The sequence below is a fragment of the Tinamus guttatus genome, unplaced genomic scaffold (assembly GCF_059628265.1).
Source record: "Tinamus guttatus ecotype Peru unplaced genomic scaffold, ASM5962826v1 Tinamus_guttatus_pri_ptg000813l, whole genome shotgun sequence".
Classification (NCBI taxonomy): Eukaryota; Metazoa; Chordata; class Aves; order Tinamiformes; family Tinamidae; genus Tinamus; species Tinamus guttatus.
In genome coordinates, this window is record NW_028289347.1 from 296,725 (window position 1) to 319,550 (window position 22,826).

The 22,826-nt window shown below is 41.5% G+C and overlaps 1 protein-coding gene across 2 annotated transcripts in view; it reads left to right on the top strand.

The window, feature by feature from the left end:
* The first annotated feature begins 4,140 nt into the window (after positions 1–4,140).
* Positions 4,141–22,826, top strand: part of LNPEP (leucyl and cystinyl aminopeptidase) — a 50,178-nt gene continuing 31,492 nt past the window's right edge. Inside the window, exon 1 of one of the 2 annotated variants that reach the window (XM_088537562.1) lies at positions 4,141–4,157. The gene's annotated coding sequence lies outside the window, so the exon portion shown is untranslated. Of the gene's footprint in view, positions 4,158–22,009; positions 22,108–22,826 lie in introns of those variants that run through there. The other variant, XM_010227894.2, reaches the window with a different exon arrangement.

Genomic DNA, 22,826 nt, shown 5'->3' on the forward strand with positions numbered 1-22,826 from the left:
CAGAGAAGTCCTGCCAACCCAGACTACTTTCAGAGCAGATATCATGCTTCATAAAGCTTCTCCTTCAGTGAATCACTTGCCACTTTTTCCTCAATATTCAAAAATTCTTTTCAAGGGTATCAAGTTTCAGCCAGGGGTAATAAAGAGGAACTGACGGCCTCCTCAGCAGAGGGAGGGACTCGGAAGGGCGTCCCTAGAAGGGGAGGGACAGAGACCTACTTGTAGAAAGATGCAGGACTGAACCCTAAGGAGGAAATTACAGTAGAAGGATAAACAGACCTAACAGCTCATGGCTACCAAAGAGGGAGAATCTCCCTTCTCTGTTTTACTTCTCTGTTTGAGTTAAGGTTGCTGAGCTGCATGTTCCCAAGCTGTCTCATGTACTGATGTCATCCCGTCCTTTTGGAGAGATAAAATTCTGTATCTCAGAATTAAATCACCCACTGTTTTGTTGAGTTAGTTTTCTGCAGCTTAGTGAGTTAATATTGAATCAGCCCACAACAGGATCAGTACTGGTGCAGGGGAAACACTGAGCGAGTGAAGCAGGTATAGCAGAGGGGAAGAGCTGGGCAGGGGTAGGGGCACATTAACCTTTGGCAAGTGGCAAGCAGTTAGATCTGCCCAAAGCACCATTTTTAACTATATTTTAACTTCGCCAGAGGAAAAAAATGCTTCTGAATCATTTTATCCCATGACACTCTGACCACAAAAGCTGGCAAGCCATTTTTGTGCTGCCTAGGAGGATACATTAATAACACACAGTAATTTCTTGCTAGTATATACTTAAAAATACACACAAACACACACAAATAACACATGAGTCTATAATCTAGAGGCGAGTTACAAACATGCTAAAAATATTTTAAGTAAAAGAGAAAAATCTTTGAGTTTAATTTCTGGAAGTTTTATGGCAATTTATTCATTCTTATAACCTAAATAAAATCAGCTAAGCAAAAGGAGCATTTACAGCCAATCTGTCCATGTTGCAATAAAATGTTCTAATACTCTAACTCTGTTATGATTCCTCCTCTTTAGAATACATCAGAGCTTGTTTCTTGATTTGTGATACAGCACTGTAATCAATCTGGGAGCCTGTGTGCCACTAGTTACTGTCTTGTAGCTAGTGAGAAGGAGATTGCAATCGTTAAACTCTTGTTCTGAGCCATAAAAAATACACAGTTTGCTGGACTCTAAGCGAATACACAGATATATAATTAAATTAAGCCATTGTGGGAACAATGCAACTTGGTTTCTTTTGTATCTTTTAATTCATTGTGAACTCTTGATAAAAGATTTTCTTGCATTATAGTATTTACATGCGCTTTCTCACTCTCTCGTGTGCCCTACATACACAATTCTAAGTATACACACCATGTATAGAATATAGGGATTTTCTCATGCTGGAATATTTTTCTGAGTGAGACATTATGGTGTTTATCTTCTTTCTTAGATCTATTTTCACCTAACTGGCAGACATTTAGTCCCTGATTTTCCTGTGACAAATGTGTTGTAATCAACTAGTGGTCTCAGCTTCTGAAGGAGATAAACATTAACTACAAACAATCAAAAAAAGGAGTGTAGACCTTGGAAATATTGCTGAAGAGTTGTTGTAAGGCAATGTAAGATACAAAGCAATGTTTTTTCGGTGGGGGAAAAAAAAAAAAGCTTCAAGCTTCTCTCTGGTATGGTTGTACTTGCAGAAATAAAGATGGCCACTCTCTATTTTGAAAAAAATGCTATGGATTGTGCAGGTCTTCCTGAAAATAACTGGAGAATTTCCATTGGGCGCCCAGGCATCACCTGGCACTATTAATGTTCATGGGGATCAATCTCTGTTTCTCTCACCAGAAAAATATGACGCAAGTCATATTTCTTCAGGTTTAAAGGGGAATTACTTCAACCATTGTCTAGGGAAAGCAGTTCCTCAAGGATGAGAAAGAAATAGACTTTGTAGCTGTCATGTTTTGAACCATGACTAAGATTCAGCCCAGATGCTGGATGGTTACTGCCAAACAAAAATGAAATGTAAGTCATTTCAGTTGCTTTAAAAATATATTTAGGACTCTGAATGTGTACAGAAATGTTTTCTTCTGTATCTCAAATAACAATACAACACTGTCGTACTTGTTGCCGTAAAACCTGAGAAGAGCGGTATTTTAACATAATAAACATCTGTATCTGCTGGGTATTTATATTCTATCATATTCTATAGATTTTAGCTGGATCTTAAATTATAATTTTCTTTTACATTATGTTATATAAATTATGTCAAATTCCTTTTTCTCCTAATATAGCATAGCTGTGAACAGGTATTACTGTGACATGGCATTTGGACCGAACTTTAAATGTGAATAGTTCTCATTGTATTCTGCTGAAACTTGATTTTAATAGGAAAATCCAGATAAGCAAATTTCTGCATGTGTAAAAGAGCGTGACCTTATTTTGCCTCTTCTGCTTCACAGACACATATAATCCTAATTAAAGAATTTGGACTAAAAAAAATGAAGAATGATGAAAGCAAGCGCTGGGGTTCTTAAAAAGTTTTATTAAGGTGTGTTTGCAGTTTGTTTGTGACACTGCAGTCAGCTACCTGCTTTTTTTTTTTTTTTCCCCTTTGGGTGAATGCTTAGAAGCAACACCTCCTGGGATGATTTAAAGTATTAAGGGGAATGCAGTTGCTGGTTTAACAACAGAACTCTTCCTATTTAGAATGGGCACTACTGATGTTTTACTTGAAGAAGTGCCATTCTGGAGCTGTGACATTTTTGTGAGTAAACACTCGTTATCCAAGCGCTAGATAGAAACTGTAGCCATGGTCTGATCTGTCCTACAGGGCTGCAAATTTAACTAAGTCTTTTTGGGTGTGAAAAGGCACTTTTGCCTCTATGTAGGAGTGTGAACAACTACAGGCCTAGGACTGGGGCCTGAGTTCCGGCCTGAATTCCCTCTCTTCCCCAAAGGAAAGGAAACAAGCCAGAGCAAAGCTTAGATTTTTTTTCTTTTTTAATAATAATAGTCCTAAGGCCTTTGAAACGTGTTCCCAATGGCGAGGGAAGAGCCGTGTCCCGCTTCTGGTGTCGCGCGTCCGCAGCGCCGCTGCAGGGGCCGCGCAGCAGCTCCGAGCGCGGCCCGCGCTGACGGCGCCACAGGTGCCGCCGCCTTCCCGCGCGGCGGCCGCGGCCGGGCCCGTGCGGCAACGGGGCGGCCTCATGGCGGCGGCGGCCGCTGCGCGAGCGGGCGGCGGGCAGGGAGCCGCCAGGGCGGCCCGGCGCTGCGGGAGGAGCCGCTGCTCGCGGAGGCGGATCCGGGCGCGAACGAGGCGGCAGCGCCGGCTCTCTCAGAACATGGTTGGCGGGGGCTGAGCCCCGCCGGGCCGGAGGCGGCGCCGCGGGCCGAGCCTGCGCCCTGCCCTGCCCTTCCCCGGCGGCGGGGGGCGGTGTCGGGGCGGGCCGGGCAGCGGCGTGGGGCGCCGCAGCGGCCGGGGGGCGCCCGGGGCATGCGGCGGCCGCGGCGGCAGCGCTGAGAGCGGCGGCGCCCGCGCGCCCCTCCGCCTCTGCCGTCGCGCGGCTGCTGGAGGACACTCGGGCAGCAAAATGGAGCCCTTCCCCAGCGGTGAGTAGCGCGGGGCCGGGCGGCCGGGCACCTTCCGGAGCGAGCGGGGCTCCCGCTCCGGCTGCCCCGCAGGGTGCCCGAACCGGCGCGGCTTGGCAGGCAGGGGAACGGGACCCTCTGCTTATGTAAGTATCCGCCTCGAGGCATCCCGTGCCAGCAAGGCAAGGGAGGAAAGGGAAAATTAAGGAAGAGCTAGGAGGTTTGCTCTCTCCGATGGAAGCAAGGAGGCTTGCAGAAATGCCCGCTTGCCCGCGCATTGCCAGAGGTGCTTAAAATAGTGATTTGGCTGTAGCTATAGGATAAGTGTGCGGGAGCGGTTGTTGAACTTGTGTGATGCAGCAGAGTATAGGTTTAGTCACACTGCATAGGTGACTAAAAACGAAGCCCTGTCGGAGGATGAAGTCCCTGTCACTGCTGCCTCTGCAGTGGTAACAGCTTTTACCAGGGCAGAATAGGAAATTAAGTTCTCGGTTCAAACTGAAACCAAAGGATGTTTGGCTAGACAGAAGAGAGTGGCCAAATATGGAACTTGGACAAGACAGTGGGTAAAACATCTTCCTTCCTGTTGAAAATGCAGAGCTTATATTATGGGCAGGATTTGGCTTGTTAAATTACAAGCACAGTTAGTAACCATAGCTGTAGCACCAGCTTGAGTTTACTGCATTGTGTTTCAGTTTCTCAGGGATATGTTATCCAGGATACAAAACCTCTGACAAATACAGGAGAGGGGAAAAAATAGTAAAAGCTAAATTTAATGTTTTCCTTCAGAATTTGTGCCATTATTGACTTGTGTTTCTCTATTCTCGACTACACAGGATATTTTTTGTGCCTTCTAGGTAGTTTACAGTGTGAAGGATAACAGCTTGAATTCTAGTCAGATTTTGGCCCTTTAACTAACAAGATGGGTTTATTATTGTGTTTATTACTATTTTATTAAATGACCCTTCTAGGACAGGACTATTTCATCATGTTGTACAAGCAGATCATGTTTTATATTAAAGCCAGACCTTGGTAGAAGTTCTTTCTCCTGCAGCTACTTAGCCATCACAGAGGTAGCAATCTATGCTCTTGTAAGAGACTTTGTCTTTAACCGCTGTACAGTTTGGGGGAAGAACATTATTTTTTTAAATAAGCTATTTGGTAAGCCTATTCTGTTTAAGTTGAGGAAAAGAGCCATCGTATGTCACTCTGAAAGTCTATTTGACATAGTAATGCTGCTCTATTGTGTGAGGCAACATGAAGTGATTCCTACTTTTTGCCCATGAAATTGGAAGGACTGATTTGGTGTGCCTGAGAACAGAGCTCAAAAGTAATCTCTGCTGCTTCCGAGCAGTCACGTACATGCATAGAGCCATTTCCTTTAGTGAAACCTGTGGCACGGTGATTATGGTGAAGCTGTTTGAAGGAAAACTTAGCATGAGGTTGGTCTGTAGATTTCCCCCTGAAAGCTGGTTCTGCTCAGAGGGACGCTAGAGAGAATTTGTAAGGATTAGAGCAGGGATGTTGATAATTATGTTGGAACATTATGTTGATGATCTTGACATTTGTTGGTGGTCAATAACAACTGTTCAAGTCTGAAATGAAGAGGTGGTTTACAGTATTTGCTTTGGGAATAGCATATTTGTTTCTAGGACTGGTATCACACTTTAGTATCTACAAAGCGCAGTGTATTTGAAAAGGTTTTTTATCTTACATGGTTGTTCTGGTCATGAATGTGAATATAGTTTTACTGTGCAGGATGCTGTATAAATTTAGAGGAAAAGATGACTGTCATAGAGTGTTTAGAATATTATGTTGGTAGCTCTCTGGGGCTTTTACCTTTCCAAAGTGAGTACCGATTGGATTCTAAGGTTCTTGGAGAACGTGTTTTAGTTGGATGACAAGAAGACAATTTCTTCTCATATTTTTCCAGGCATAGAGCCACATACGAATGAGTATTTATCTTAAAATAGTTTTTGAGACAGCAAATACACTGAAGGGAGAATGGAAGATAACTTTTTTCTTTTTAGTGAAAAACAAAAACAAGCCCTTAGTTCATTTCAAAGGGCAATGATACCTCCCAGCTCCCACCTAAAATAACCTCTCTGTATATATATTTTCCTCCTAAGATCTGGAATAGCTGAGTTGATAAGTGTTTGGAAATAGTTTCTGATAAAATGTGTATTTTGGGTCAAAATTTTGTTGCACGACTTTGAATTTGAGATCTTTTTAGGAATATATGTAATCAAAGTGTAATTAAAAGTGCATGGAAGACTTGCTTATTGTTGCACATGTACCTCTTTTTTTCCCCCTAACCTCAAATTTCTTCCTCTTTTGAGAACTGCAAATGAAAGGACAGAATTTGTTAATTCTGACCAATCATTTGTTATCCAAACTGTTCTTTAGTCCATATTCCCTTTTTCTTCAAAGGGGATATGTTGTGTAATTTGGGGCATCTCTCTTTCTCATGGTATTGCAAACTCTTTCGTAAGGCCGTTGTTTTTGCTTTTAGATTACTTGCATTTCTGATACGTAATTTCCCCATTTTCTAATGAATACATTAAGCATTAAACTCAGTTAAGTTAGTTAAATTAAACTCAAATGTACATTACTTTTCACAAAGCATCATCTGTACTTTGTGTTCCTGGATCAGCTAAGCTTTGCAGAGCTTTTTCTCTCCTTCCCCAAGTTCTCAGTGAGGAGGATATTTGTTTGCTTTTACTGCAGCTCTGTGAACTCTTGCTCTAGCAGTGGGTGCTCAGAAATGGATGTGGTAATTTAGATGTGGTCTGTGTAACTGTAGAGGAGAGGTCATCTCCGTCTTGGCTCCATCTATGTTTACACTTCGTCAAAGACTTCCTTGCCTTTTTTCTGCTTGCATTTTATGTTGCGAGCTTGGATTTGATCTGTATGTAGTATTAGGAACACACTTGGAGCGGATTAGTTCAGCACCTGTTATAGAAAGCCATTTGATGCTCAGAATAATGAGGGAAGAAAACGGATAAGTGAAAGGAAAGGAGGAGAGAGGACTAAAGAGAGAACTCGGTCTGTTTTTGGCAAGACCAAACACTGCAAGTTGACAAGAGGTTGAAAACCACTTGCCCTGTGAAAGCAGTATCAGAATTTGAGGGCCTAAGCACTGACCATGGCTCGCTCTCTTTTTTTTTTTTTCCCTCCCCTTACTGTGAGATATTCCAGGTGTAGAATGAAGGAAGTTACTGACCATCTAAGCTGTCCCATGAGTCAAAAATGTTGGAAACTTATGTTGACCTAGGTACCTGTCATCTATAAAGAAATTTCAGGTGTCTCCTATCTTTTTTCTTGGCAAGGCAATAGCAAAATCCAGCAACTGTGATGGATATCTGTGAAGCTGTGTTCACATGTGCTTGGTAAAGACCCCTGCTGACAGCCATGAAAAGTGTTTAAAAAGTACTAAAAGCTCAGATAAAACCATTTCTGTTTGTTTAACTAATGAAATAGAATATTTATTTTTTACTTAATGAGCTCTGGCTTAATTACAAATAAGACAAATTTGACCTTGTTTAATGCCTATTGCTGAGTTCACTCATGATGAATTTAGCTTTGTGTTTCCAGAATTGAATTCAGGCCTTCCCTTTCCTGCTTCCCCAGTGGTTTAAGTTAAAGAAGTTCAGCCTCAAGCGGATTTCCAACTCTGTTAGAGAAGCTTCTGTTAGTTTCAGTGTAATGCAGTGTGTAACATTTTTTTTTATGAGCTGAGTTTTACATGTTTGTGAGTATGTTAAAGAGTGCATAAGCACGTGCTATTGGCTGTGTGCTGAATTTCTTTGCCTTAAAGTGTGTTGAGCTTAAACTGCAAGAATCACAAAACGATTATGTAGCCAGGAGGAAAGGAAAAGAACAGATGGAGCCCTTGACAGAAGAGGAGAGGGGGATGAACAGCTCTAGAAAACCCTGGCAGCTGATCAATCAGAGAGGAGCTGGGGGTAATAGGATGCCCTGGGTTCTGGTTTGTTTGCCTCCCTTGGGCACAGCTGTTGTTTATCCAGTCTTGAGTAAAAAGTGCTAAGGAGATTCAAATTAAATCTCTGTGCCCAGTTCTTCTCTAGCGCTGCTTGGGGTTTGTAGGATTGGGTGGTTTTGTCGTCTTTATGACGACTGACTGAGGGAGGAATCCTGGTGCCACTGAAAACTGAAGTTGTTGTTGCTCGTTTTCAGAAATCCTTTTTGAGGGAATCTGTTTCACTCTGCTGTAGTGAGCTTAGCTGAGTGCCAGGAGCTGTCCTTGAGCTGTAGTCACTGTCTGACAGCAAAGGGTTCGATTCTCCTAACACTTGAGTCCTCATGTAACAGTACTTGCATCACAGCACCATTGACTTTTATGGGGAACCACTTGTGGCTAGAATTAAGAATGTATTTAGGGCTCACACTGCTTTTTATTTAAGCCTTTTTTTTCTTTTTTTTCATTTTTTTTTTTTTAATAGGTTCTGGCACTTGAAATAGTCACTTCTGCACTAATAATGGAAAAAACAAGTTTTTAATGCATCATTAGAATTGCCTGGGACTGTTTTTCATGCATGTAAGCCAAGCTTTTCCGGAGCAGCGAGGCTTGTATGTGTGGGAGTCCAGAAAGCTCCAGAGTGCTTTAGAAGTCTCATTACCTTTGAGCTGTAAACCCTGGCAGATGAGAGGGAGACATAAGGAGCAGCCTCCCAGAACACAGAGCTGTGAATCCAGCATGAACGCCCGTGCAGGCTGTGAAGGGAAGCGCGTGGGGCTCTCCCCGCGCTGGAGCCGCCGCGGTGCTGCCGTGGCGGTGGTGGCCCTGGCCGTGCCGCGGGCCGGCGAGCTCCAGCACGGCGAGCCGCGCGCTGGCCTCTGCGCTGGTGGTGCTGTGCTCAGGGATGGGGCTCGGTGTAAAGGGAGCTTGAATAGATGCCCAAGTATCGGAGGGACGCTACCCATGGCACTTCAGTCCTGGGGGACTTTTTTCCCCCTATGTTAGGTATAAATAAAGCAGTAACAGCCATTCATATGGCATCTTAAGAGTATGCAGATTCTAAATCTTGTCTTCACCAAGTTTAGGTATTTTCAGGGGAAAAGCTATACTGAAATGTGTATGAATCCACTAAGAGCAGTGCAGCCAAGGGTTTGTATGCTGCTGGGCAAAGCAATCCAGAGCACTCGCAAGATCAGAATAGCTGCTGGTGTGCGCAGCCGGCCTGACGGGAGCTCCCTCCGGGCTGGCTCTGCAGTGACCGGGCTGGTATTTCTGTAGAAACCTGTCACAAACCCTGGAGGGCACGTTCATCATCTGCGGGGTAGATGGGTCTGGCGCTCTGTGGTCTGCAGCTCTCCCACCTGCTGTATCCTGGTGACATTGAGTGGAAGAGATGAAACAGCCCCAGGGCGCTTCCTCAAAAGTCTCTGATATTTAGGCAGCTTCCCTGCTGCCTGTAGCTTGAAATCGGCTTCACTACAACAGCTGATAGAATGTATTGTAACTGTGTAGGCCTTTGGAGCAATGTAAACTGCAGTATTTCTTGGAGGTAATGTGCAGGCATATTGCTACTTCTTTCTCTATCAAAATACTTAATCTCATCTAAAAATGAGGCTGACAATTTTCAGGGATGTGTGTTGTAGCTCTGTTAAGAGGGTGTGCTGTGTGTCCTGGGTAGTAACCTTTGAACATTGTTGCTTCCACAAGCTGAAAAACCAGTTAGGAAGCGGTAAGCATAGAACATTTGCTTGTGACTTAGAGGTGTTTTTATGCCAGCGTATCTTGGGAGTCATCAAATATGCATTGAGTAAGAACGGTGATCTGATGGGCACATCAGGCTGTTTTTGAGTAGAATTTATTACCTTTAAAAGATGGTGGCGGGAAAAGTAAGCAAGGAAGCACCAGGCTGTATCCAATCTCATAAGCCACTGATCTGTTAGATGACGTGAAGGTCTCTTTTTAAAAAAAAAAAAACAAAAAAAAACAAAAAAAACCTCTTCCCCCAAAGATTTTTTTTTTCCATTCAAGAGATATCTGTTGCAACTTGAACTGTGAGAAATCGTGGACATGCTATTCGTCATTCCTGGCTGTACAGTGATAGTCAAGAAGAGAGTCGACAGTCCTGAGTATAGAACTTGCTGTAGCTCAAGAGGTTTGAGACACAGCTTCTTATAGGCTTTATGAAAAGGCATTGAGTGAACAACCATAGGGTATCTTTAGAAGTTTTATATACCCCTATTTTCCAATGTTTTGTTGCAGCCATGGTGGAGGAGGAAACACTAACTTCAGGCTGTTGAAAAATTTGGGAGGTTTTATCTTGCAGTGATCTCTGAAGAGTAGAGGGCCATATGAAACAACTTCTTCCTCTCCTTCTCTTCTCCCACCCATTTTACTGTGGGAAATCTAACTCTTACTTGATTGACAACCTGAAAATATTTTACAAGGTGTGAAGGGATACATTAGATATCAAAATCCAGACTGAGCTTGTAGTGGATACCCTTATTCCTCTCTCATTTCTATTGATTTCCAGGGAGGTACTTATGAAATAAGTACCCTATATTTTTGCATGTGAATAGTTAAAGTGTTCAGTAAATGATAGCCACTCTTTTCCCCTTGCATGAAAATTTCTTTTTGCAGATGATGTAAAAGTAGTAGTTCAAAATGATGTGTCAATATATCCTGGCTGTGTGCTTAAAGCTCTATCGGTAGATGTTGAAATGCGATTGCTCCGTGTAGTTCTTCAGCCTGAAGTCCTGCCAAGGAAAATGCATTTGTGCTTTCGTTAAAAACCAGGAAGAGACCTTGAGAAAGCCTTTTAGAAGCACCCAAGAATAATAAATAGTGACTTAAATGATTTTTCACTCTTATCTTCTGTTTTTTTATGGCAGCTTAAGATAAGAGAGGGACTGAAAATATGTAATCATGTATTGTTTTAATTTCCAAGACAGAGTCCTAAGGCAAAATGTTGCTCTAAAGTACGTGCAGGAGCTTTCTGTTAAAATATTTAATTATTCATAGGTGGAATAAACAAAAAGTAGCCCTGCCAGTACAGGGAGAAGGAGAGGGAGTAGAGACCTTGTATGGCTTGGAAATTAGCATCAGTTGCTTATCTCAGTTTGGAAAATGTCATTGGCCCTCCTTTACAGGGGAAAAAAAATACACATTTAAGTTAGAATAGGATAAAAATTATCAATAACATTTTTTTTTTCCTAGACAAGTGTTCATGTGTTCCGCTCTTCCTTTTTCCTTCCCTGCTGCCTAATTCAAGAAGCTGTAATTATGTGTTTAAGTAGGCAGGTTCGTGCAGCCTGGGTTTTGGTTCCTGTAGCTCTGTCTCCTGACACGAGTCACATTTGTCGCTGCTTTGAATCTTGGAGAGGCTTCGCTTCGGCTGGTGCTTGCTTCCTGATAAAAGCTGGCGCCTCGAGCTGCTGCAGCCCAGGACAACCTGCGCGTTTATGCGGGGGTCTTGGCACTGCTCGGAGCAGCAGGGGTGGCCCGGGTTGCTGCCGATGCCCCAGGTGGAAGCGTCCGTGTCTGCACGGAGCCGAAACAGAACAAGTCCCGCTCTGCTTCCGTGGGCTTGTGGATCTGTGGAGCCTTGGAGGAGGGCACGTTCTCTGTGAACATGTGCCGCTATCTTCTTTTGATGCTTATGGACTACTGAGAGGACTAGCGAATGTTATTTTATGCTCCTTATCATTGAGGGGCACAAGTAACTTTATTTCTTTCTCTTTGATCACATGAAAGCATATGTGTATGTTTATGTTTAGGTATGTATTTTATTTATAAAAATATACACACGTGCTCTTGTCTGTGTGTACTCTTCATTCATGGGAAGTAAGGAATTGCTCTTAGCTTCCTTTTTGCTTCTGTTCTGTGTCTAAAAAGCCAGAAAGGTGCTTGGAGATGATAGGCTAACTTTTATAGCAGTATTTCTTATTTCCTGATACCTCTTGGATGTGTTTCCTTGTATTGGATTATTCTTCCTTGCCTTCTGTAATCATGAATCTAAGAAAGGAAGCAGTGACATCTGTTCTGCTGCAGCTTAACTCTTGTTTTTATTCCAGGAATGCCTGTTTTATGAAAAGGAACAAAAAATAATGTTTAGTAAATTTAAAAGTGCAGGTGTGGGAGCCTTTATTTCTGAACTGACTTACGTGTGATTTTCCTGTTATACATCTCATGGACTATTGTCCCTGTATAAAGAATAAAGATTCTGACTAAACTTTATTTTGAAGGGAGAAACTTACTTCAAAACAGAGTCTTTTGGTATAAATGAAGATTAATTATTGTGTAGAGATATTTGTGTGTCTTAGCAGTGTACTTAGTACTCTCACTGATGTCAGGGTGTTCTGTGTAGCTGCATACTGCCATACTTAATAATGTCTTAAGGGAGTAAAACATGTTCTGGATATTGATTAAATATCCTCTCCGCAGGCATTGCCAACTCTGCATATTTACGAGAAAATCAAATTACAAGCATAACATGGTGTGCATGTGAGGCCTGTATTAGATTGTGCCTCTTGGTTACCAGTCACATTTGAGCTAAGCCTGGCCAAAAGCAAGAACTGGTAATGCTGTTTCTGAAGGTCAGTGGCACAGAGGCCACTGAAAGGTAGTGGCCGGTGAAATGTGAGATTGGATTTCAGAAGTCATGAAGATTTGCCTCCACTTTCTCCCGTCTCCTGGTGGCTTCCTAAAAATCTTCTAGTATTACAAACTGTGGTGTTTATGATTGTAGATAGTTGGTTTCTATTTATTTCTTTATGGAGGCTAAAGAGATCGCAGAATATATCTGAGCTTCCTGCATACTGCTGTAGAGTATGGCCATTAGGCCACTAGGAAGTGTAGCAGGGGATGTATGTTAATCACAGACATGTGGGAGTTTAGCTGCACTTCCATTTAGCCTTTGAAAAATATCTTGGTGTAACTGCTCAATAGTCAGGCTCATTCTCCCCAGCAGCAGACACCTACACTAAGGAGACTTCATAAATTACACTCAGACCAGGAGACTCATTTGCAAATGTAGTCTGCCCTTCTGATACCAGGTTCTTGTAGGACCCATATTGTTGTAATTTGTCAGGGTATAGTTATGCATCTGCTTTGTTAGCTGAACATTAACGTTGTACCATAACTGAACTAATCATTTTTGCCAGTAAATGAGCTGCTGTGGAAGTTCATGGCTGCAAGCATTAATTTCTGTGCAGGCATCTAAAATACACGTGAGAGTTTAGGGGAAGTTATGTAAGCTAGATGTTAGCAAAATCCTTAAGCTTTTTTGAAATTATTCAAGCTCAGTCTCTCCTGACCAGTTCTGAATGACTCCTGTGTCTCTTGCTTCTCTCCATAGTAATTGAAAACCACATGCAGCTTGAGCATTCAGAACAGGGCGCTTAATGTTTCCATAAATGCTTCCTTGCAGAGCAAATATTTACAGCCATGCTTTGGTCCTATTTATAATAGAAAAGTTGGCATGCACTGTTAGTGAGCCGGTGCTATCTCGGGTGCAGCTCAAATTTTGAACACGTGCTCCTGTCTGAGGAAAAAAGCCTAGTTCTTAGAAGGTTCTGGCAGTTTCATGATCTTCCTCCTGCAAGTGGAAGGTCGGGGTACCCCATGCACTCAAGTGAAGCAGTGATAAAAAGCTGCAGAGCTGGGAAACCTCTTGGGAGCCCTTTATGAAGAAAATGTGGATTTGTCATATCCTGTTAGTCTCAAGAGGTGTTTCAACATAGCTCAAATGGTGCTACAGGTAGTGAATCTTTAGGCGTCCCTTTGGAAATGAATTGGAAACTGGGGACTTCAACCACCTTGTTTTGTGTGAGTGCATTCCGAGCACCTCGGTACATCTTTTTGTGTGTGTAACTACCAGTGCCTGGGACTGCAGTTTGTTGGCGGATGTGATCTTCTAAAACGTCTGGTCATTTTTGGAGTGCTGGGTTTCTGCCGCAAGATCTTTTGCAAGACACTTCTTACGTGCGTTTGCTCTACTTGATTTTTGTTATTTGGATTTTCATTCCCTCTGGCAAGCCTGGGTCCTAGCTCTTTGGTGGTAGACAAGGAGGTGGCAAAATGCTTTCAACTAGGACTTCTCATTTTACCTGGAATTCTATCAGCCACATGTCTTCCTATTTCTGAGCTAACTGAAGGTTAAAAATGTGTTTTCTTAATCCTGATTTTAAAAAGTTTCAGGGATTGCATTGTGCACTGTCCCTCTTGATTTCCCTGTGTAGTGCACAATTGCATTTTGTTGCTCAGAAATAACTTGAAATGCACGGAGTGCATATGGGAAGATTTAATAGAGAAAAAAAAAGAACTTTAGTCAAGGTGTTAGCATGACTAACAAACACTTTCTGATGAAGGCAACAGTTAAACAAGATGGTCAGGAAAGACGAGATGAGCATTTCTCTCCTCCCTCCTCCCTTTAAAAAAGCAACAACGGCAACAAACATTAATATTATTTTTTTAATAGGTCAGCTGGAGACAGCCCAAAGCATAACAGTGCAGGAAGTCTTTTGCAGCATATTAGGAAGAACTAAATCAATATGATAGAAATAATGGTCGTAGACCAGGAAGTAGATGGCTTAGAGTAACCTAAATGATTTTTACTAGCTTAAAGAGCCGGGATAAAGGTGAGTTCAGCATAACACTACAGAAGTTGGATTTAATGATGTTTTTTTCTTTGCTAGCTCGACGTTACAGGCTTATATAGTTATTTCTGTATTTTATGGTAAGTAATCTGAAATACATTCATTATCAGCAAGGGAAAGCTATCTGTTCCTTCCAAAACTGAAACAGTTGTAGAAATGGTAAATATGCTACCTGTATTGTGATTGTATTTAAATTTTTTCATGTGTTTAAAAGTGCTAGATTTATAATAACTCCATCTCCTAGCAAGCACAATTGTGTATAATCTCCAAATTGGAAATTTGTATTACGGTTCAGTTTTAAAGGGGAAAATGAAAAGCCTGGTTTCTCTCAGCTTGCTACTTTGTTGGATGCTATAATTTTAGGTGTTTGAGGCGCTTGGTTCATGTCTTGCTGCTAGAAGAAACACACACGTGCAATGTGACATGGACGTGATGAAAAAGGGTGTCCTTGTTACTGCTCCATGAACATGCAACTTTGCAACCTGTTTGAAAGTTTTGCATATTTTTTTTCTTTTTTTTCTTGCACTGTTTTCAAACAGAAAAGATTACAGTATTTTTAAAGGGTAGCACATTTCCCAAAATAACAGTTTCTAGGTTTTTAGCAAAAATCCCTTGAACCCTAAGTGCATTAATAACGTGTGTACATAGAGATTTGAACCTGGATTTAATTTAAGATGCTGTCATCCCTAAGGTCCCTGCAGTACCTTACTGTGCAGGGATTTTCTGTAGGCTTCAGGGCTGGGGATCGTTTAGGACAAGTGATTTGTTTTTAGACTGTGAGTAAAAAGAACTTATTTGTTTGGGATTTTTTTTTTCACGCTTTCCCTCTTGGGAGGAGTGAGGGGGGTCAGGGACTAAGCAATTTCACTGCCTGCATGGCCCACAGAAACACAAGGTTTTGGCTGACCTTTTGAGTAGGTGCTGCGGTTTATTTGGTTTTGTTTGAGTGCTTTTGTTTGTTTTGCATGTGATCCTCAGGAGCCTGTGCCAAGGTCCTTCTACCCTTTCTGAAAGTGACTTCCTGTGTCCCAGGGAGCCGGGTCTATGCGCTGCGCATGAAAATAGTAACAGGGATTACTCGCCGACTGTGCTATGAATCAGTTGTCCATGGGGAAAACTTAAGGAATGCTGCATAATTTTTGTTGCGTGATCTTTTAGAAACATAAGAACAAAGCAATTTTAAAAACTGGTTTGATATTTAAGCATTTTTTCACCCTATTTTTGAAAACTAGTTCTTCCAAAGGTTTGAGGCGTTTATTTCCTCTGGATTGCCCTTTGAGGTGTTCACATATATTCTTTCAGTTCTGTTCTGAAACAGCCTTCCATTCTTGGTAGTATTTTTCCCCTCTAACAACTACTGAAATATTTAGATCGGTGCATTGAGCTTGGGAATACAGCATTTTGAAGGAGTGCCTCAGGCACTACAGTGTTGGTTGGTCACAGATAAGGTAGCAATGGGGAAGGATTTAAAATGGGCTTAGTAAGAGGAACATGAAGAAGTGGTAGTTTTGATTCTAATATAAACAGAGGGTGCAGGAATCTTGTAAATGCTGCTGAATTTCTCTCCACTATGCCTATATAGATCTCATTCACCGGGGCTGCTAATCATGGTTTTGGGGAAAGTTGTGTCATTGTGCAGAAAAAAGAAATGTGTGTTTCCGGAACCTACCAATAAATTAGATTGGTGACAATCAAATGATTTGCTGACAACTGCAGATAACGTAGAGCTCAGTTGTAATCAGGCACCTTAAAGAGTGTGTGTTGCAAGGGCTGGTAGTGGTCCCAAAGTGTTGCGGCCCAGGGTCAAAAGAGAGGGAGCGTGGAGTAGAGGCATGGAGGCAGTACGTGGTTTTCCAAGCTGGGAACAGAACTGGAGCCCTAGTTCTGCCGTTCGCTGGGCCATGGAGCCTTGTCTTAACTGATGGGATGTGTGAACAGTGTACAAATACAGGGTGAAATACTGCTCCTCGCAATAAGGAGGGAGGAAAAAAGAATTAGTAACATCTTGTTTGAAGTTGCAATGTCACTTGGTGTACTTACTCAAATCTTTGCAACCGCAAATGCTTTATGTACTGCAAAAAGTGCTGCATCAGGTTGTTTCCAGTAGTATAAATATATACAACAGAATATATATATGTATATATGTGTGTGTATAAATTTCTCATGTTACTTATAATGTAAACCATACAAAGGCTGTTTGAAACATTTTTTCTCCTCTCATGAAGCAATGGGAGGAAGCCCATGAGCTGCTCCTCTGAAGGGAGCAGAAGAGCAAATGGGAGGTGGGAAACGCAGGATGCTCTCTGCACTGTGCCTGGAACACAGGCCTGGAACAAAAGCGCCTGGAAAAAGCTGGGCACGTGGAGGGAGCTGGTGAGAGCATGACGTGCCTTCCTGACAAAGACGGAAAACACTGATTTAGGGAAGGGACTGGCAACCATGATGTTCTGTGTGCTGTTCTACCAGCTTTTAGTAACTGGGGATGCAGTACGCTTTTTCCATGGGGGAAGATGTGATGCACAGGAGGCCAGCACCGATTGCTTTAATATTCAGCTCTTCTAAGGATTTTACTCATTACAGTCTTTATTTCTATTTCATCTTGAATTATTGATTTAAAATACTGTAGAACCTACAAGCTGTCCTTTTTATTTGTTCCCCTTTTTCCTCTTGGTTAAGTGAGGTGGAATGTAATGGCATTGAGCTGCTTCCTTCTCTCCTGGTTTTCTGAAATGTATTCCTGACTTACCTGATTATGCAGTTAGTTCATAAATAGTGTTAACTGTGATTTCTGGCCTTATTTTATCATTAAATTTAGAAAAATACTAAATTTCTTGCTATGGAAATGCTAACAGTGATTGTGTTTAAGTCTGCATATTCAAAAACTACCAGTTCAGATACTTAGCTGAAGTTTTAACAGTTAAGCCACCACCTCTTAGCAAGCCAAAGCCACTTTTTTCCTTTATACTGTCGAAAAGATATTGGATAGCAAGTTACATGTATCTAAATCGGACCTTCTTGCTTCTGTTATTTTTAACTCTAACCCTGCTTTGCAGTGATAGTACTTTAAACCACCAGCAAGAACAGCTACTGATTTTTAACAGGCTGAAGAAAGCAATCTCCCTTGATCAAGCAGTTGCACTTGATGAAATATTTCTCACCCTTTGGATTTATGTAGAAATTTCCAGTATTATTTAGGTTTGTTTTTCTTTGGATTGCTTCTGTGTACCGGCTCTGGCAACTGCAAGAAGTGAATGTGTGTTTTGAAGCTTTCCTTCGGCCGCCCAGGCGGAACCCGTAGCTGCAACAATTGTTATTTGAAGTTTCTACAATTTGCTGGGTATGGCTTAGTGACACCTGATAGCTTGTTTTCCTCCTCCTTGCATTCCGACAAACTATATGAGGCAAATTCCTCTGCTTTGTCTGTTTTCTATTTTTTTTTTCTCCTTAAGAAAACATCAGGTTTTGTGGCAGCAATGTTAAATTTTCATAGTATTGGAATTTTACTTCCAGTACTATGTGTGCATAGACCAAAGCTTGGATTTTACTGCCTTTTAAAAATGCTGCAAGAATAGCTGAAAAAAATTATTACATCGTTTTGGGTATAATCTAAATTTTGGATTAGATAATATGGACGTGGGCTAGGTAATATAAAGAATACCAGCATTTGCAGTCTGTATATGCATGAGTACATGACTTGCTTAGCCCTCATCACCTTACTTATTTCCTTTGTTACTAGTCCCAAAGCCCAAATAAGGGTATATCAGGTTCCACGTTATAACTTGTCTTACTGTTCCGAAGAGGGTACGTCTGTCTCCTTGCAGTATTCTTACTGCTTTACATGCTGCACTTGGAAGGTCTGTAAATCTTTTCTTCCAATCCCATAAACAAAGGTCTATTCGTGTATTGGGAATCATGCACACTGAACTTCCTGATTCTTCTGAAAAGATTTCACCTCTCCTAGAAAAGGTGGCATTTAGACCACTCAATATGCAAGAACATTAAATAAGTCTTTAAAGGAAAAAAAATACTGTGGAGCTGCTTTTTTTCCCCCACCCCGTTGCATGGTTTAGCAAATACAACCAGTCTCTATTTAGTAGGGAGAAATTCCATGTGGTTTATTTATAGGACTTGTTATTTGGTCTGCAACTACTTCTGTTAAGAAAAGGCAAGTGTTTTCTAAGTTGACATAATAGGTATGTAACAGCATTGTGCCCTGATTAGCCTATTTATCTCTATTTTTCAACACCTGCAGCTCTTCTGAAATCATTCTTCACATTGATTTTTATGTCAAAAAATAATTCCGAGCTGCATAGCCAAGTACTCTATTTCAGTGTGTATAAATTTGTTGCGTAGCTTGAGCTGTGATGTTTGAGAGGTTAGAACAAGAACTGCATTCTGCTTTGCTTGCCGTGATTGCCATGGAGAAATATGTATGCATGTATATATATATCATTTTAATCAAAGTGGATCAACGAGTTGATCATTAAAAGTTTCTTCTTGCTGCTAGCACAGCAGAAGGAAAAATTATTCTGCTATTCTGTTTTCTCTGTCAAAATATAATAAGGGAAGGATGATGAATATTGAATCAATTATACTCCAGATTGATGAAACTATCTAGTTTTATTAAATTGACACATTTCCCTGGAATATGCATCACTTCCTCAGTGTCTGTGTACATGAGGGTGAATGGGGGTGTGTGGTGTTTCTTCTGTATAAAGTGTCCTAGTTCCGCAGCAGGCAGTAAAGCAAGTTGCTGTTTCATCCCTGAGCAGTGCTTGGAGTGCTAGTGAAGAAGGCGGAACACATGCACAGGTCAGTGACTGTGTATTTCTGGGCAGCACTAACTCCGTGCCCTCTCTACCAGTATCTAAGTGCAGCTGAAGTTGTTGATGTTCTGAGGGATCCATCCTTCTTCCAGATCTTGGACACTTGGTCTGCTCTTGGGTTTGTTGCTTGTCTGCTGGTCTCGGACAAAATACTACCCGATAGCTGATTGACTTACAGGTTATTCCAGGTTGACAGATACTTCCCTGTACTCATCTCTGCAGCAGGAGTTGGTTGCTACAAAATGCCAGGAGTGTTACTGTAATTATTATTTTTGTAAAAATGCTGCATAATGCCAGCTTGTTTTTTAAAAATAATGTACTTTTTCAAAAAGCAATGATAAGCTAGCCCTTGGTCCTCACTAGTTTGACGTATGAGTTAGCTTGCGTTGCAGTTGCATGGTCTTTTTTTTTTTTTTTTTCTTTTTTTAATTGATTAAAATATGGAAAGCTGGAAAAAACACTATTGCAATACAGTGTTTTCTGCACGCACTTTAAATGGCCGTGAATTTGAGAAACAGGTCATTAAATTCATGTAAGGACTTTGAGTGCTGAGATTTCAGTTCTTAAATAGAACACCAAAACATTACTTGCTTCACTTTTCCAAGGAAGAAGTCTGTACTTTTAGCATTAAAAAATTATTGTTATCTTTAGAGGAAAATCCTTAGAAAAATAAAGAGGTAATGACTTTTTGCAGCCTACAGAATAATTGTGACAGATTCCAAAAACATTGTGGTAACATGCTTCAGTGTAGTACATGAAGCATTGGGATGCGTTATGTGTTGTTGTCTGAGGCTTTTATACTGCAAGGGAACACTTTTGTTCTCCTCTTGAATGGGAATGTAGCTCTTCTGAAGCAAATAAGTACTTGCATCAAATACCTTGAAACTTTGCATTACCCTCTAATTGCCCCTGCATGATAGAGTTCCAACTCAGGTTATATATGGAGCTTGAATCAAGTTGTAAAGTTGCTTTTTAATTTACAAGACCTATTTGCAAAAGGGTGTAAAACATGAAAGTTGTGTATTTTATAGGAACAAGAAAAGTGACCTGCTTATACTCAGTTTGTTCAGAGTAATTAATTATTCCCTGCTTTGTGGGCCTTAAGTCACGCTACTAAATTTTACTACCTGGATGTGTGGCATACAGGGCAGTTACCAAGGATGTGGGGCATACAGCAGGTGTTTTGAAGTTCTGGCCTGTCCTGCTGTGAATAACATCCAAATTTCATGTCTAAGAGTGGAAGATAAGAGCCCGGGCTTGTTTTGGTCCCTGGATATTGTGATGTGGTGTTGTGCTGTAACGCATTTTCTGTTTTGCAAGAAGCTCCTTTAAAGAAATTTGTTCATAAACATCTGCTTCAGGAAGATGTCGGTCTTCATCCAGCTTTGCAGTGTAGGAAGGCTGTCTTTCTGGATTGCTGTCTACCTTGTTTAGTTTTTAACCTCACATCTCTCCCCGGGTTTGTTTCCATACTATCAGTATTTGGACTGCTCACTACTCGATGTGACACAGATCATGTATGAATGAAGTTGGTAGGAATTATTAATTTGCAGATTATGAAAGCACCCTGAAGAATTTGTTGGGGGGAAACCTTGCCAATGCACTTTCCCGTGGGTGTATTTAACTTTGTAGCTGCTGTAGGGGTCTGGCTGTCCCTCTGGACTTCTTGAAGGGTAAGAACCCAGATCAAAGGTAAAGTGACATTTCATTAATGCTAAAAGGAGCCGCATAAAGCCCAATCAAATGCCTATTTTTACCTCTCTATTCACCTTCTCACTAAGCAGATTCACCAGGTGTTGTTTAGTAAGAATTTAGGTTTAAGTTGCTGTATATGACAACAGAATGTTTGTCGTTTATGGTAGCAACTCAGTTCATTGTTTTCTGATGTGGACCATGGATTCTTTGACTTGCTCTGTGAGTGCTGTGGTGCTGTAACCTTGGGAATGGCTTTTCTGTAAGGTCAACTTCCCAAGTCTCAGAATTATACTTATTTTTCCTGCCTTTTAGATCCTTTCATTGGTATCTGAATCTAACCTGCTCAGATCTCCAAATTAACCTTCTTTCAGTGTGATATCCTGAGGTTTGGATGCTGCTCTGTCATTGTACCTGGTATGAAAGAAGAGGGTGAAATAGGATGGTTGCGATCATATTTCTGAGGCTGCCGCTTTACTCCTTGCTTCAGCTAAGAATGCCTTTTATGCTCTTCCTATGGGCTTTGTAGCTCCTGCTGCAGCTGCTCGTGGATATAACCAAGCGGTCTTCAGAGTTCAATCCCTGTGGCCGAAGAGTCACACTGTCATGTTACAGATCACAGTAAACCAGTAGGAAACAAACAAGTTCAGAGCTTTTCCAAGTATAAATGCTGTAAGTAATTGTGCCATGGTTGCTCTCCAAAAAGTAACCTGACTTCCATACTTGTGTGCATGTATATCTCAGCGTAAGTGATTCCAGCAACCTTTTGGTACTTGGGATGCTCTCCAGTGGGAGCAAGGGCGATGCCCTTGATCTTGAGTAAGGTTCTGACCTCAGAGTCCATGATCAAACTGATAGGCTGAGGAGGTATTTTCTTGTCAGTACAGAATACCCAAGGCCTTCATTTTTTCCAGTGTTTGTGAACAGTTGTATAGAAATTCATTTTTAACTGTTATTTCTCTAGACGTGGATGTGTCTCAGGATTAAAAGTGATTTGTTTGAAATTAATTTTCATTTTCACTTTTCTGTCCTAACTTTTTCAGATTTTGGTATAATTCTTCTTGATCAGAAGAGTTGTTAGTGTACACGTGCAAGTTCTGAATGGTTTTTGAAAATATTCAAGTAGTTTGCTTTAGTAGAAACAGATAATAAATTCTTTATTTAAAAAAAAAAAAAGTTCTGTGAGCAACAGTGCTGATGAAGCCTACTTTCTGCCAGACTTATGTCCTGTGTTATCTTTCTCCTCCTTCCTTCTGCAGTGCCTTCCCTGTCTTCTACCTCTTTCGCTGGCCATGAGGCAGCAGGTGCCATGGCTGGGGTTGGAGCTCTGTACTGATTGACTGCTACCTTTTGGAGTGGTTAAGATGTGAGTTTCAATACCTGCCTTTCCTACAGATGTTGACTTATGTGTCTTTCTTCTGCTAGCAGCTGATTCTTTTGGGGTGGGATTGGGGTGGGACCTTTAAGAAATTGGGATGTCCTTGAGTGCGCTGCCAAATGCGGCTGACATTAGCCAGCAGTTTTGAAAAGCAAGCAGCTCAGAGGATAACGGACAAGAAGCCGCCATAAGTTGTTGAAGGTATTCTCTATGAACTGTCCTTGGGTAGGAGAATTTTTTTTTTTTTAAAAGCTTTCCTTGCACGTTTTTCCCCCCGACTAGTTTATCCATCTGTTTTGCTTTGGAACTCTACCCTATATTTCCCTGCTATGCAAGGCCTCCAGTCTGTCTGATACTCATGCTACAATGCTGAGACAAAAGTACTGCACCGCTCACCCGCAGCTGGGCCTAGAGGCCTGAACGTGAACACTCTACAGGAAAATGCCGTATGGACAGCAACTTTCAGATGCCCCTTTCAGCTAGAGGTTGGACAAGACGACCTCCGTAAGTCCCTTCCAACCTGAATTATCCTGTGACCCTAGTCGTAACTACAGCACTGGGACAAGGGGTGAGAAGTTACATTGAAATCCCAGAAAACTGCCTGCTTGAATCTGTCTCTGTGCTGCTTTTTGAGTTTGACCAGTGCACTTCTTACTGGTTTCTGTAAGGGTAGGACCTCTTAGTGTGTGGAATTTTTTTTCTTTCTT